Below are 12,882 nucleotides of genomic sequence, written 5' to 3'. Positions count from 1 at the left end.
ATCGTTTAATTTACTGGTTTCTCAAATCCTATCGTAACTAAAGTTGCACATTAAATGCTTTGTTTTGTATTTGATCTTCTATGTGTGTGAATCACTACGTGCTTCCGGGCTTTCTCTTGCTCGACAGGACACAGAATCCATTACATTTGTGATATTACAGCTCTCTGAATAATTAAAATACTAAGATGTATACATGATATCATTTTCATGATGATAGAAGTTAAAGCATGTTATTAAATATTGGAACACGGTGGCACAGTGATTGTTCATGTCTCACTCAAAATGCTTGCTGCGTTGTGCGCGACCTTCGATGAAATTATTTATTGCACCAGTACTGTCTCTTTCAAACATACTAACCTCCAATTCCTGTGCTTCCTTTTCTTTCTCCAAGTCAACAATCGCCACATAATCAGCTCTGTAATAAACGTTAAGCCATCTCTAAGCTTAGAACTCCAATTCTTCAAAACTTTTAAGGAACATTGAAATATCTCCATAGTACGTGTTTAATTATTCTATCCATCTACTTTTCCAGTGTCGCGCCAGCACAAGCAAGAATACAGTGCGAGGCAGGAACAATCCGTGAACTAGCTATCACTGCGGCACCGTGTCCTCACATGTTTAATTATTAACAATATAGATTATTTAAATGAAGTTAACGTTTTATCTGTGTAATATAATACACATATTTTGCTGCATTTCATCTTAAAAATATCATCATCATCATATATAAATATGCGCTTTATAAAGTGGCTCAGGTTGTGCAAGATTGTAACTGTAATGTAAGTTTACAGTGAGGTGATTGTACTAATAAGTACAAACAGTTCTGCAAGGAGCACTTGAAGAACTGACTGAGTGCGTTTAGAGTTCTTGGGATGCAACTGTTTCTGAACCGCGAGGTCCGTACAGGCTTTGAAGCGTTTGTCGTGTAAGACCAGTTCAACAGACAGCATGGCTGAGGCAGCATCTACTTGATGCTATATACTGAAAATTCTCTTTCTCAGCTTCTGTAGATCTTTGATTCTCTACTCAGATACAGTGATATAAATACTCCGAGTGGTGCAGTGAGAGTAATATGGAAAAAGATGATCTGATGTGGCAACCCTTAACAGGAGCAGCTAAAAGAAGAAAAAGAAGGTGCAGTGAGAGTAACAACATTAAAGCAGCTATGGTACTTGGAATAGTTTGACCATTCCGTGGACCATTATATTGTTACAGGTTAATTACAGTCAGATGCATTAAACTAATAAACAACATGCGGTTAATTTAAGTGTATTTATAAAACCGCATCAGAGATGTGGACCTGAAAAGAAAGATAAACCACACAGGAACAGTAGCACTGCTTTGACGCTGGTGCTGCCAGTCTGCAAAACCGAGCGCAGAACTTGCGTACAACAGGGTATGAGGTACCGTGGAAAAGTACGTGGCTTTACAGCAAGTTTAGGTTTTATACATTGCAATTTGAGCGTAGAAGTGTTTGTACGCAACATTTTTGTGCGTACGCACCGTTTATACATGAGCCCCCTGATCTACCACAAACGGCCTGCTGAGATTGTTGAGCATTATTCAAAGAATTCATTTCTAAGTTTTTTTGGTAACAATAAAGATCTGAATTTTAAAGAAATTGTGAAAAATTTGTTAGTTAAGTTTAAGGAATTGGGTTGCAACATGAGCCTCAAAGTTCACTTCTTTTTCACTTCAAATTTGGAATTTTTCTGAAAACCAGGATGAAAGGGATATCAAGGGCATAGAAAGAAGGTACCAGGTATTTTTATAATACAGTGTCTCCTCCACTTTTTCTGGGGACAACTTTTATTATCCTTTGAATGTATGTTTTTTTTCACTTTCAGTCGATTTCCCTGGTGAGTCTTATGATGACATACTAGACTGGATAGGTCAGGCAGTGCTATCTGAGTCCACTTTTTCCAGCTCCTCTTTAACATACCAGATACTCCTGGGTGAGTCGAGAGATACAGTGTAATAACGTCACCATGTGTGCAGTTTGTTTTTCACTTTTTCCAGTGAGCTGGATTTACGACTAACTGCATGCTCATGTCAAAGGAGAAGAAGTTATTTTTTGCCTAATTATAGTGCTTAGAAGCAATTAATAATATCCTTGGGCCAATCCTGTGTAATTAGCTAATAGAAAAGTCGAGTGTTACAGTCATTTATATTTAAAACTTCTAAAATTGTATGGTTTTTGTTAACAGATTCATATGTGAGAACAAAAAAGAAGAAATCAGTTCCTTATCTTTTGGCTGTCCATGAGCAATTGAGTGAGTCCGTGTTGTGTTCCACCCGGCGCAGGAGGACCTGACTGACTGTTCAGTTTTTGATGAGATCATTACTTCCTTTATAGAGAGTTTTGTTTTTAATATATTCTTCATGTAGATTTTTTTTTTCCCTGTAAAGACACATGCAAACAAATTAAGTGTAGTAATCAGATACAATACTGTGCTTACAGTCCAAATACAAAAGAAAATGTCTGGGTCAAGCATGGACTGAATGCATTTTCTTTTTCTTTTATCTTTAGGTGCTCCGTAGGAATGATGTCAGTCCTCAGGCACAATGTGTCATTACTGCATTTTTTTTTTCAAATGTTTCCTTTATAGATAAATATAGGCATAATTTTGAACTCTTCACAGTAAGAAATATGAAATATAGATGGATGCAAATCTGGTAATTGTGATCTTTTTCTTTTGGGTTCATAGGTCTCTGTCACTTTGAATTCCATCCATTATCCAACACGCTATATCCTAACTACAGGGTCACGGGGGTCTGCTGGAGCCAATCCCAGCCAACACAGGGCACAAGACAGGAAACAAACCCCGGGCAGGGCACCAGCCCACCGCAGGGCACACATACCCATCCACACACACACACTAGGGACAATTTAGGATCGCCAATGCACCTAACCTGCATGTCTTTGGACTGTGGGAGAAAACCCACGCAGACACGGGGAGAACATGCAAACTCCACAAAAGGAGGACTTGGGAAGCGAACCCGGGTCTCCTAACTGCGAGGCAGCAGCGCTACCCACTGCGCCACCGTGCTGCCCCACTTTGAATTTCACACCATTAATAGTTCCTAATACTCCACACTAGTTTTGACTGAAATTATTATTTTTTCATATGAATTGATCTCTGTGCTGTGGATCTTCATCCCTTAAATATTTACTAAGCAAATTATTTAAGTTTAGTGGAAAGTCAGGGTTTTTAAAATTTTTCTCATTGGTTTTGATATACTCTCAAGAAAACTGTCATATTTCAGCTTACTGGCATATGCAGGTCTTCAGCCACTCGGTCTTTTATTATATTACAGTATGACATACTTAAGTATTCTATTTTTATTTTTGACACTGATAGGCATGACAATTGTAAAGTGCAGGATAGAAAATTCATTTTACTAATTTTATAAATTTGATTAGATAAACAGAAAAGAAAAAACGTGTGTCCACATCTACAATACAGACCGTATAGTTATACCACACTGCCGACTTGAACATCACATAAAGGGATCATTTTCCTGCAGATCACCTAATGTTGTCTACCTAATTCTCTGCATGAAATGTCCTGACACTGCACTCTGTGTGGGAGAAACTGGACAAACACTCCACCAGAGAATGAATTTACACAGATTCCACATTAAACATGGCAACACAGATGTTCCTGTAGTGGCCCACTTAAACAGCCGTGGACACTGTGAGAGGGACTTTAAAGTCACAGTGCTTATGGGCAACTTCAAAACACAGCAAGACAGAAAAGAATGGGAAGTTAAACTCCTGTTAAAATTTAATACATTACAATATGGCTTGAATAGAGACAAGAGTTTTATAGCCAGGTATGAGGACTGTTTGCATCTCTCAGACTGGCACAGATAACCTGTCTACAGACCCATATTGTTTTAAAAAACTCATCACAAACTTCAAAGGACTTTGTTGGACAGTTATCTTATCCAAAGATCTTGACCATACATTGTTCTTCTCTCTCTTGTTAAATTAATCTTAGCCTGTATGAACCTATTAATTTTTTACATTTAAGATTTTTCATTTAAAGATTTAATAATAATAATAATACATTTTATTTATATAGCACCTTTCCCACGCTCAAGGCACTTACAGAATATAAGAAAGAACGGCAGGGTATACAGTATATAGCATAGTACAAAATAAATAAATAAAGAAGATTAAGACAATAAATTCAGTGATAAAGCCTAACAGACAACATAACTGATGGTCTCACACACACACAGGTTACATGAACATCTTGACAGAGAGGTAAACTAAGAGAAGGGTAATAAAGTCAAGTAGAGCTAAAAGCCTTCCTGAACAGATGAGTTTTGAGTTGCTTTTTAAAAGAATTCATGGAGTCCGCTGATCTAAATTAATTTCGGTAGGTCATTCCAGAGTGTGGGGCACAACAAGATTGCCAGAATCAGAGGACCTTAGTGGGCAGACAGGCACATAGTGATGGAGAAGGTCACTGATGTAGTTTGGCGCGAGGTTATTTAAGGCTTTGTAGGTTATTAGTAGGATTTTATAAAGATTCTGTAAGACACAGGGAGCCAGTGAAGACGGAGCAGGATGGGTGTGATGTGCTCGCTGCTGCTATACAGCTGAAGGCCCTGTCACCCATGGAGTGTAGATTAGTGTGGGGCACAACAAGATTGCCAGAATCAGAGGACCTTAGTGGGCAACAGGCACATAGTGATGGAGAAGGTCACTGATGTAGTTTCTCAGGTTATTTAAGGCTTTGTAGGTTATTAGTAGGATTTTATAGGTGATTCTGTAAGACACAGGGAGCCAGTGAAGACGGAGCAGGATGGGTGTGATAAGAAGCTGCTGCTGGTTCAGTAAGGACTCTTGCAGCTGAGTTTTGAATAAGCTGGAGCTGTGATATAAGATTAGAAGGGCACCTGCCAGCCGAGTTACAATAATTGATGCGGGATGTGATAAAAGCAGGGACAAGTTTCTCAGCATTAGAAAAGGAGAGGAAGGAGCGAACACGGACCTAGTACTGAGGTGAAAGTAAGAAAGTTTCTTAATGTGATTTATGTGGGCAGAATAAGAGAGGGAGGAATCAAGAATGACACCAAGATTCTTTGCAGTAGAGGCAGGGCTGATGAGATCACCACCAAGATGGACTGGGAAGGAGCTCATTTTATTAAGTTGCATTTTAGTCCCAATTTGCAGGAGTTCAGTTTTGTTGCAGTTTAATTTTAAAGAGTTCTGCTCCATCCAGGTTTTAATTTCACTAAGGCAGGTTGTGAGCTGAGAAAGCTCTGATGAAGTTCCACTTTTAACATTGAAGTAGAGTTGAGTATCATCTGCATAAAAATGATAGCCCAGTCCATAGCTATGAATAATATGGCCAAGGGGAAGCATATAAATACAGAAGAGAAGAGGGCCGAGGACAGAGCCCTGAGGAACTCCTTGTGTGACTGGCGCTGAGCTGGATCTGCTGTTGCCAAGACTAACAAACTCTTGCCTATCAGTCAGATAGGACTTGAACCACTGGAGGGCAGTGCCAGAGATACCCAGCATGTTCTCCATTCTGGACAGTAGAATGTCATGTCTGACAGTGTCAAATGCTGCACTGAGGTCTAACAGAATTAATATGCTGGTTTGTCCAGAGTCTGCTGCCATAAGCAAATCATTGGTTACCCGTAGCAGAGCAGTTTCACAGCTGTGCTGCGCCCTGAAACCAGACTGAAAGGGTTCCATCAAATTATTAGACGTTAAGTAATTGGTGAGCTGGGAAGCTACAACACGCTCAAGAGCTTTTGACAGGAAAGGTAAGTGGGAAATAGGCCGGAAATTGTTAAGATTGTCAGCATCAAGACCAGACTTTTTAACATTGGGGTTACAGAAGCGATTTTAAAAGTGAGCGGCACAGAGCCAGTGTCAAGGGATGAGTTTATTATTGTTGTAGCAGTCGGGATTATGGCATGAAGGCAGGATTTAAGTAGTGTGCTGGGGATGGGGTCCAGTACACAAGTAGTCAGCCTCATCTTACAAAGCAGGTCATTAACAAAAGCAGATGTGACTGGTGAGAACTTAGAGAAGGAGCTGGATGGAGTGGGAAAACAGGGAGAGATATAAACAGATGATGTATTTATGTTAGTTGAATTATTTAGATCTTTAATTTTGTTACGGAAAAAGTGGAGGAAATCCTCACAGACTTCAGTAGAAGAGGTAGTTGGGCCAGATGCAGGTTCAAGTAGTTTATTAACTACAGAAAACAAAACCCTTGGGTTATTGTGGCCACTTTCTATTATTCTGCCATAGTGGGTGTTCTTAGCAGCAGTTAGTGCTTCTCTGTAAGCTCTTTGGTGGTCAGAGAAAGCCTGGATGTGCACGGTGAGGCCAGTCTTACGTGACATTCTCTCAAGGCGTCGGCCAGCTGCTTTCATAGATCGTAATTCTGAGTTATACCAGGGAGCTGAACGCTTATTTCTTGTCCTAGTGTGTGGATATAAACACAGGGAACTCCAGATTCTGTATTACATCTCACCTGAAGCAGGGGCCTGAGTTGCCTCGAAAGCTTACATATTGTAATCTTTTTAGTTAGCCAATAAAAGGTGTCATTTTGCTTGGCTTTTCTCTACAAATTTTATAGTAATTGTAAGTAGAAAGAAAACTATAACTAATTAATTCAATAAGTATTTGCTGTGACACAGGAAAATTGGCTTTTATGTAATCAGTTGTTTAGAAATAATGTTACTAGTGCAGTGAATAGGCATCCCATGATTTCAAGATAATCATTTTTAGGTTTAGAACTCCCATACTGGGATTAAGCTCTTTACAGCTTCTACCAGAAACCAAATCATTCATTCAGATAATTTACATTCACCTTGTTTTTGTATGGTGATCTTCACTGAATGCAGGCGCAGAGTGCCGTGACAAGTTCCCAGGCCAAATGCAAATATGAACTTTTCAAATTACTACTGACATAATGAGTACACAGCTTGACACAGATTTGTTTAAACAGACAGAATAGTAAGTACTTTGAAACGGGTTAACCTAAACAGAGCCCGGTAATATCTATCTATTAATTCATGTCCATTTGACAACACAGGAGAGGAAAATGAAAGCTCCAGTCAGCAGCATCTTTGAAATAAATAATTCTCTGAAAGGCTCAGCGTTGATTATAACAGTGAAAGTCAAAGACGAAGTCAGACACAGTCACAGTCCTGGAGACGCAGGCCAACTGGCTACCCACCCCTCCTGGCCATTCTTTAGTATAGTCAGTGCTGGGCCGTCTAATCTGACGACAGAATCTTTCCATTCATTGACTACAAGGCCGCTGGATTTTCAACATTTTCCATGGACAGCAAAACATCTTAGCAGTACAGCAGCGGCATTAAGTGCAACATCAAGAATCTAAAAAGAGGACAGAATTGAGGAGTGTTACTTATTAGTATGTTTTCCCCAGTCAAAATGAGCCAAAATAAAATTTTTTCAACAACATGTAAAAGAAACATGTAAATACTAAAACGTTGACATAAATACAGTAGGACAGGTATGCCCATTGCTGAACTGAGGCAGTCCTTCATGTGATAAGTTTTGATGCAGTCACCAACGTGCAGTCCGATGTTGCAGTCTGGCCTGTTTCTTTGCAGACTTTTCTTATTTTTTTTCTGTTGCCTGCACATGAGAGGGCAGAATGTCAAAGCCTGATAGTAATGAACAATGCCACCCATTGTGTTATTGCAAGCTGCCACTACGCCAGGCTTAGTGACTTCCACATTTCCCACTGACATGAATATTGAATGTTGCAGCATTGTGAATAGTGCTAATGTCTGGCACATCCTTGCACTTGTTCTGCCCTTTTTTTCATGCACTTACTGTCGCACTGTGGTGAAGCGTCCTGTGGCTGAGTTCACTGGGCATATCAGTTGTACAGTTGCCATATCATGGATCAGTTTCACTTTTCACGTCAATGTCTGATGACCAGCTCACATCGTCACTATCACTGTACTTGAGCAATGGTTTTAGTTTCAGCTCTTTCTAAAACTACCTTTACAGCATTTTGTTTGCCATTGTGTTTTTTTGTTGGAGGCTCCGAAGCACTCCTGATTATAGATGAGTTACCTTAGAATTACCACATAGTGACAGAAAGCACAGAAATATTTATTTTTTATTTGCAGCCTGATGTTATTTCTTCCACTAGATAGCAACAACAACATTTATTTCTATAGCAGATTTTCATGCAAATAGCGTAGCTCAAAGTGTTTTACATAATGAAAAAAGAGAAAAAAGGCAGAATAAGAATTAAAATCAGAGAACACTAATTAACATAGAATAAGAGTAAGGTCCGATGGCCAGGGAGGACAGAAAAAAAAAAAAACTCCAGACGGCTGGAGAGAAAAAATAAAATCTGCAGGGGTTCCAAGGCCACGAGACCGCCCAGTCCCCTCTGGGCATTCTACCAAACATCAATGACCTCAATCAGTCCTCATTGTAGTCAGGGTTCTCATGGAAGGAGTTGATGATGACGGTCATGTGGACTTCAGGCCTTCAATCCATCAATGTAGGGACATCACGGTGCTTTGATCAGGTGGTGGTGGCACAGGTCGCCACCACAGAAAACCGGAAAAAGAACAGAAGAGCAGCACAATACTGTCCCAAGAGTTACTTGGGCTTAACACCATCAAGTTTATCATTACATGTCACCCACCCAAAGCCTGTCGGGGTTTACCCATAATTTCATTGAATTCTGAGTTGAGTTACGCTAGGGGTTAAAGCAAAGGAGTTTAATGGTCCATAATTATTGCAATGCTTATATTTTTGTGGGCGGCACGGTGGTGCCTTGGTAGCGCTGCTGCCTCGCAGTTAGGAGACCCGTCTGGGTTCGCTTCCCGGGTCCTCCCTGCGTGGAGTTTGCATGTTCTCCCAGTGTCTGCGTGGGTTTCCTCCCACAGTCCAAAGACATGCAGATTAGTTGCATTGGCGATTCGAACTTGGCCCTAGTATATGCTTGCTGTGTTTGTGTGTGTGCCCTGTGGTGGGTTGGCACCCTGCCCAGGATTGGCTCCAGCAGACCCTCGTTACCCTGTGTTCGCATTCAGCGGGTTGGAAAATGGATGGATGGATATTTTTGTACAATGCCTTATGCACAGCTAATCGGCAGCTCTCGTCATGGTATACTATACTAAAGGATGATTATTTCCCCTGGATATAAAAGCTGAGACTGAAAGGGCATCTCTTATATACTGCAAGCTTGGGGCCTTGTAACTAAAAGCTCAACTTCCTACTGTTACTTTAATATTTGGAATCTTTAGTAGGCTGGCAACTTCCATATTAAGTTTAACCGGAAGCCACTGTAAAGACGCAAGAATTTAAATATTGTGGTTTTACTTTCTAGTTCTTGTAACGATTCTTGCAGTAGCATAACAGAAAACTACAAAAAGAGTGATCTGAACAGACTGTGAAAAACAAACTTCAATAGTTAATCCGATTAGAAATAAATGCATGAATTAATTACCTCAATATTTAGAGATATCTTCATTTTTTCCGACATTTTAAAGATGGAAAAAAATTTGTTTTGAATAGGTTTGTATTGTGTTTTATTATAAGACATGATAGTATCAAATATAATGCCTAAGTTATGTGCATTTATTAAAACAGAATATTGTTGCGATCTCCATCATTCTCTTCACATATCTGTTTTTTTTTCTGTATTCAAAGATAAGCAGTCCTCATCCATCCACTCCTTTAACATAATTACTTAAAGCCACCATCAGAGAAAATCCATTTGGTCTAAAAGAAAGTTATAGGTGGGGATTACCGAGTCTCATGGGACACCCGATTGAACTTTTGTATATCATCACAGAGTAGTTGTCATAATTTGGTAAATCTGAATTAAAGTACAGAATGTCAGAGTCTGAGAGCCTCATGTAATGGAACAGAATTGTCAATCGTGTCAACGCTGCAGTCAAATCTAACAACGTTATTATTGTGGAGTTGCTCTCATCGCAGTATATTAGAATGTCATTTACAGCGAGACTTATTGCCATTTCTGCACTGTGACCAGTACAAAAACCAGAGTAGAATTTCTCAAATAAATTGTGATGTGTAAGGTTAGACTGAAGGGGCATGGAGATTTTTCAAATACAGTCGATTTCGGTTAATCGGACCAGCCGCTTATTCAGACGGAATCCTAGAGAACTGAAACAGATCATATTACATAAGCCTAATATTGTTCGCTTATTTTGACCAAAATTCCGTTTAATTGGACCAAAGAACGTGACAGAGAATAAGAAAAAGAAGCCACAAGTCACCCACGGAAAGCGGATGTAAAGCAAGTCAGCGACATCGGGAGGATCCCTGGGCTTCCCAGGAGAATTTATGCTTTGATCAAAGGTCAGGAAGTCGGAAAATTTGTACCAACTGCAAACCAGTGGGGGTGAACATGCCTGCCCTTTCTTTCCTAAAACAGACCACCCAGTAGTCGGCGACATGAGGTCGAGCGTAAACAAGTGCAGTGCGTGAACAGAATGTGTCAGATCACACTAGACAAGTTCTTCAAACATTGACTGGAATTTGGTAACGTAACCTTTTTTATTGTGCTTAGTGTCATGTAGATCGTTTAGAAGAATTTGTAGATTTCTTTTTCAATAAACAAAGTTGTAAGCAACCGTACATGTACGTAGTTCTTGTTTGCACGTTCGCCATACGTGTGTGCAACACAATAAAAGTCATAATGACATTTTAATACGTTACTTATAGCACGTCCCATGTTGGTTGCACATGTATAGGGCATGTTCGTGCAATCGGACCAGCCGGTTATTAGGACCAAAATGATTGCATCCCGATGTGGTCCGATTAACAAGAATCGACTGTACTGATAGAAAGAAAAGGTAAATTTGAAATAGGTTTATAATTGTTAAGCGTATGTGGGCCATGTGTTTTTCAGCAATAGTCTGACAATTGACAGTTGTGCTGTTCAGTAAAACACTATTGGTAATGCTAAGAAAACACGCTGCCAGAACTCGTTTTTATTAAAGTGAATCTAACGGGACAGATTGTAGGTTTCAGTTTAGAACTCGAAGTTAAAACGACTAAAGTGTTGTGTGTAAGGCAAGACAGGGTTTGCTAATGTAATATTTAGTTGGCAAGGTGGGACTGAAATTTGGGTTAAAATGTGATTATGTAAAATGGAATTACTCACATAGCTATGTATTTAATTATAATAATAATATTTAATAACAAAAACAGAATATTCTCAAGTAATAAGAAGTAATGATATGTAATACCGATAACGTGCAGTGAATACACTTGACTTATACTTTTCATCCTCTTTCTCTGTACGTTTGCCATTCATTTGCTCAGAGGTTGATGCGCTTGCTGTTTCCTGAGCTGCTCTGCTTTTCTCCACCCTAGTGGCCCGCTTCTTCTCTTCTTTCGTCGGCATCTTTTCGTGTTAAAACTGATTAAGTCAGTGTTTCTGTTGCAATTACTTAGTATGTTTTCTTTAATTTTTCACTAAAGCTTGCCCTTAAGTCTTTAATCTGCCTTAAGATATGAAGAGGTAGGGGAAGTGATGGAGAAGGAGGTAGGAATGAGAATGGCACCCGTATGCATGCGCCGCACCACCGCCCTGCTGCCCGCTGCCGAGAGTTGATTCTATAATAAAATAAAATAAAAAGAGGAATAACCTTGGAGGTCAATCATCACCCCGAAAGCGGATAGTAGACGTCACGTAGTATGTGTAGCAAATTTCAGGTTAATAGTTCAGTTTGTGAGCTAAAGGTGATTTAAAATCCTGGACAGACAAACAGACAGCCACGGTTGCGGATTATATAAGAAGATTGCTTTGTGCGTCAGGTTTAAAGACAAGCTTACTGTTATTAAAATATAGCAACACTCACCCTTTTAACTGGGAGCATGTTCAAGATGTAACAAGGATCAGAAGTGTGGTGCCACTATGGTAATAAATGCTTTGGCAATTCTGAAAAATGACTGGCACCATATGTGATAATGGTAAAGAGAAAATACGTTTTCATTTAAAACAACTGCCACTTACCAGGATATATTTTGTCTCTCAGAGAATCTTGATGTGAAATTGAAAAACTGCCAATCGACTGTCTCGTTCAAGCTGTTCTCACAGGGAAAATGGCAGGTAGCCGACTGCTTTAAAGTGCTTACAATTTTTCTTGAAAGTTAAAGTGGCTGCTTGGATGTAATGTACCCCGGCCGACTGCTTTCAACTGCAGAGCAAAAAAAAAAATAAATGAATGTTGCATCTTTGCGGCTGCCCTTCTCAGTTATCTCTTGGGATCTTTATTAAGGTGTTTTCTCTTAACAGGCTTGGAGACTAGAAGACAGTATGTGTGCAGCTGACAGGTCTTCTCTTTTCCAAGTAGCACCAAAAAGCTGCTCATCCCCAGAGGCTTTGCCCCGCTAGCACTGACACCAAAAAACTCTCGGACGGTGGCGTCACAAACGAAGAGGACAGAGCTCCAGCTCGTGGTAACATCTGTAGCCACCTTGTTTTGGTTTGTGGGGCTTTATTCAACGTGAAAGGGGTGACCTGGATGACACCCCAACGTTTTTTTCTGTGTATTTTGGTCTGCTTCCCGGCCACATTACAACAGTAAAACTAATGAATAAAGAAAAGAAGTTAAAGAATGAACTTGGCTCTCGCCCCAGTCTTTTAATATACAGTATATACAGGTATATTGATTTATACATTTTACATATGTGACTTACCAGCAACAACATCAAAAAAATGTATTTGTGCAGGCCATTCACCCAAAAAACTGCAAAGACTATCAAACACATTTTAGAAGCAGATCTTGACATTTTCTGAGGATATTACTGCAGATTGAGGCTACTACAGGGTGGTCCACATCTAATTATGCAGAGCAAGATCATCTGGATGA

This window comes from Polypterus senegalus, chromosome 1 (genome assembly GCF_016835505.1).
Source record: "Polypterus senegalus isolate Bchr_013 chromosome 1, ASM1683550v1, whole genome shotgun sequence".
NCBI lineage: Eukaryota > Metazoa > Chordata > Cladistia > Polypteriformes > Polypteridae > Polypterus > Polypterus senegalus.
This window is presented reverse-complemented; position numbering follows the sequence as displayed.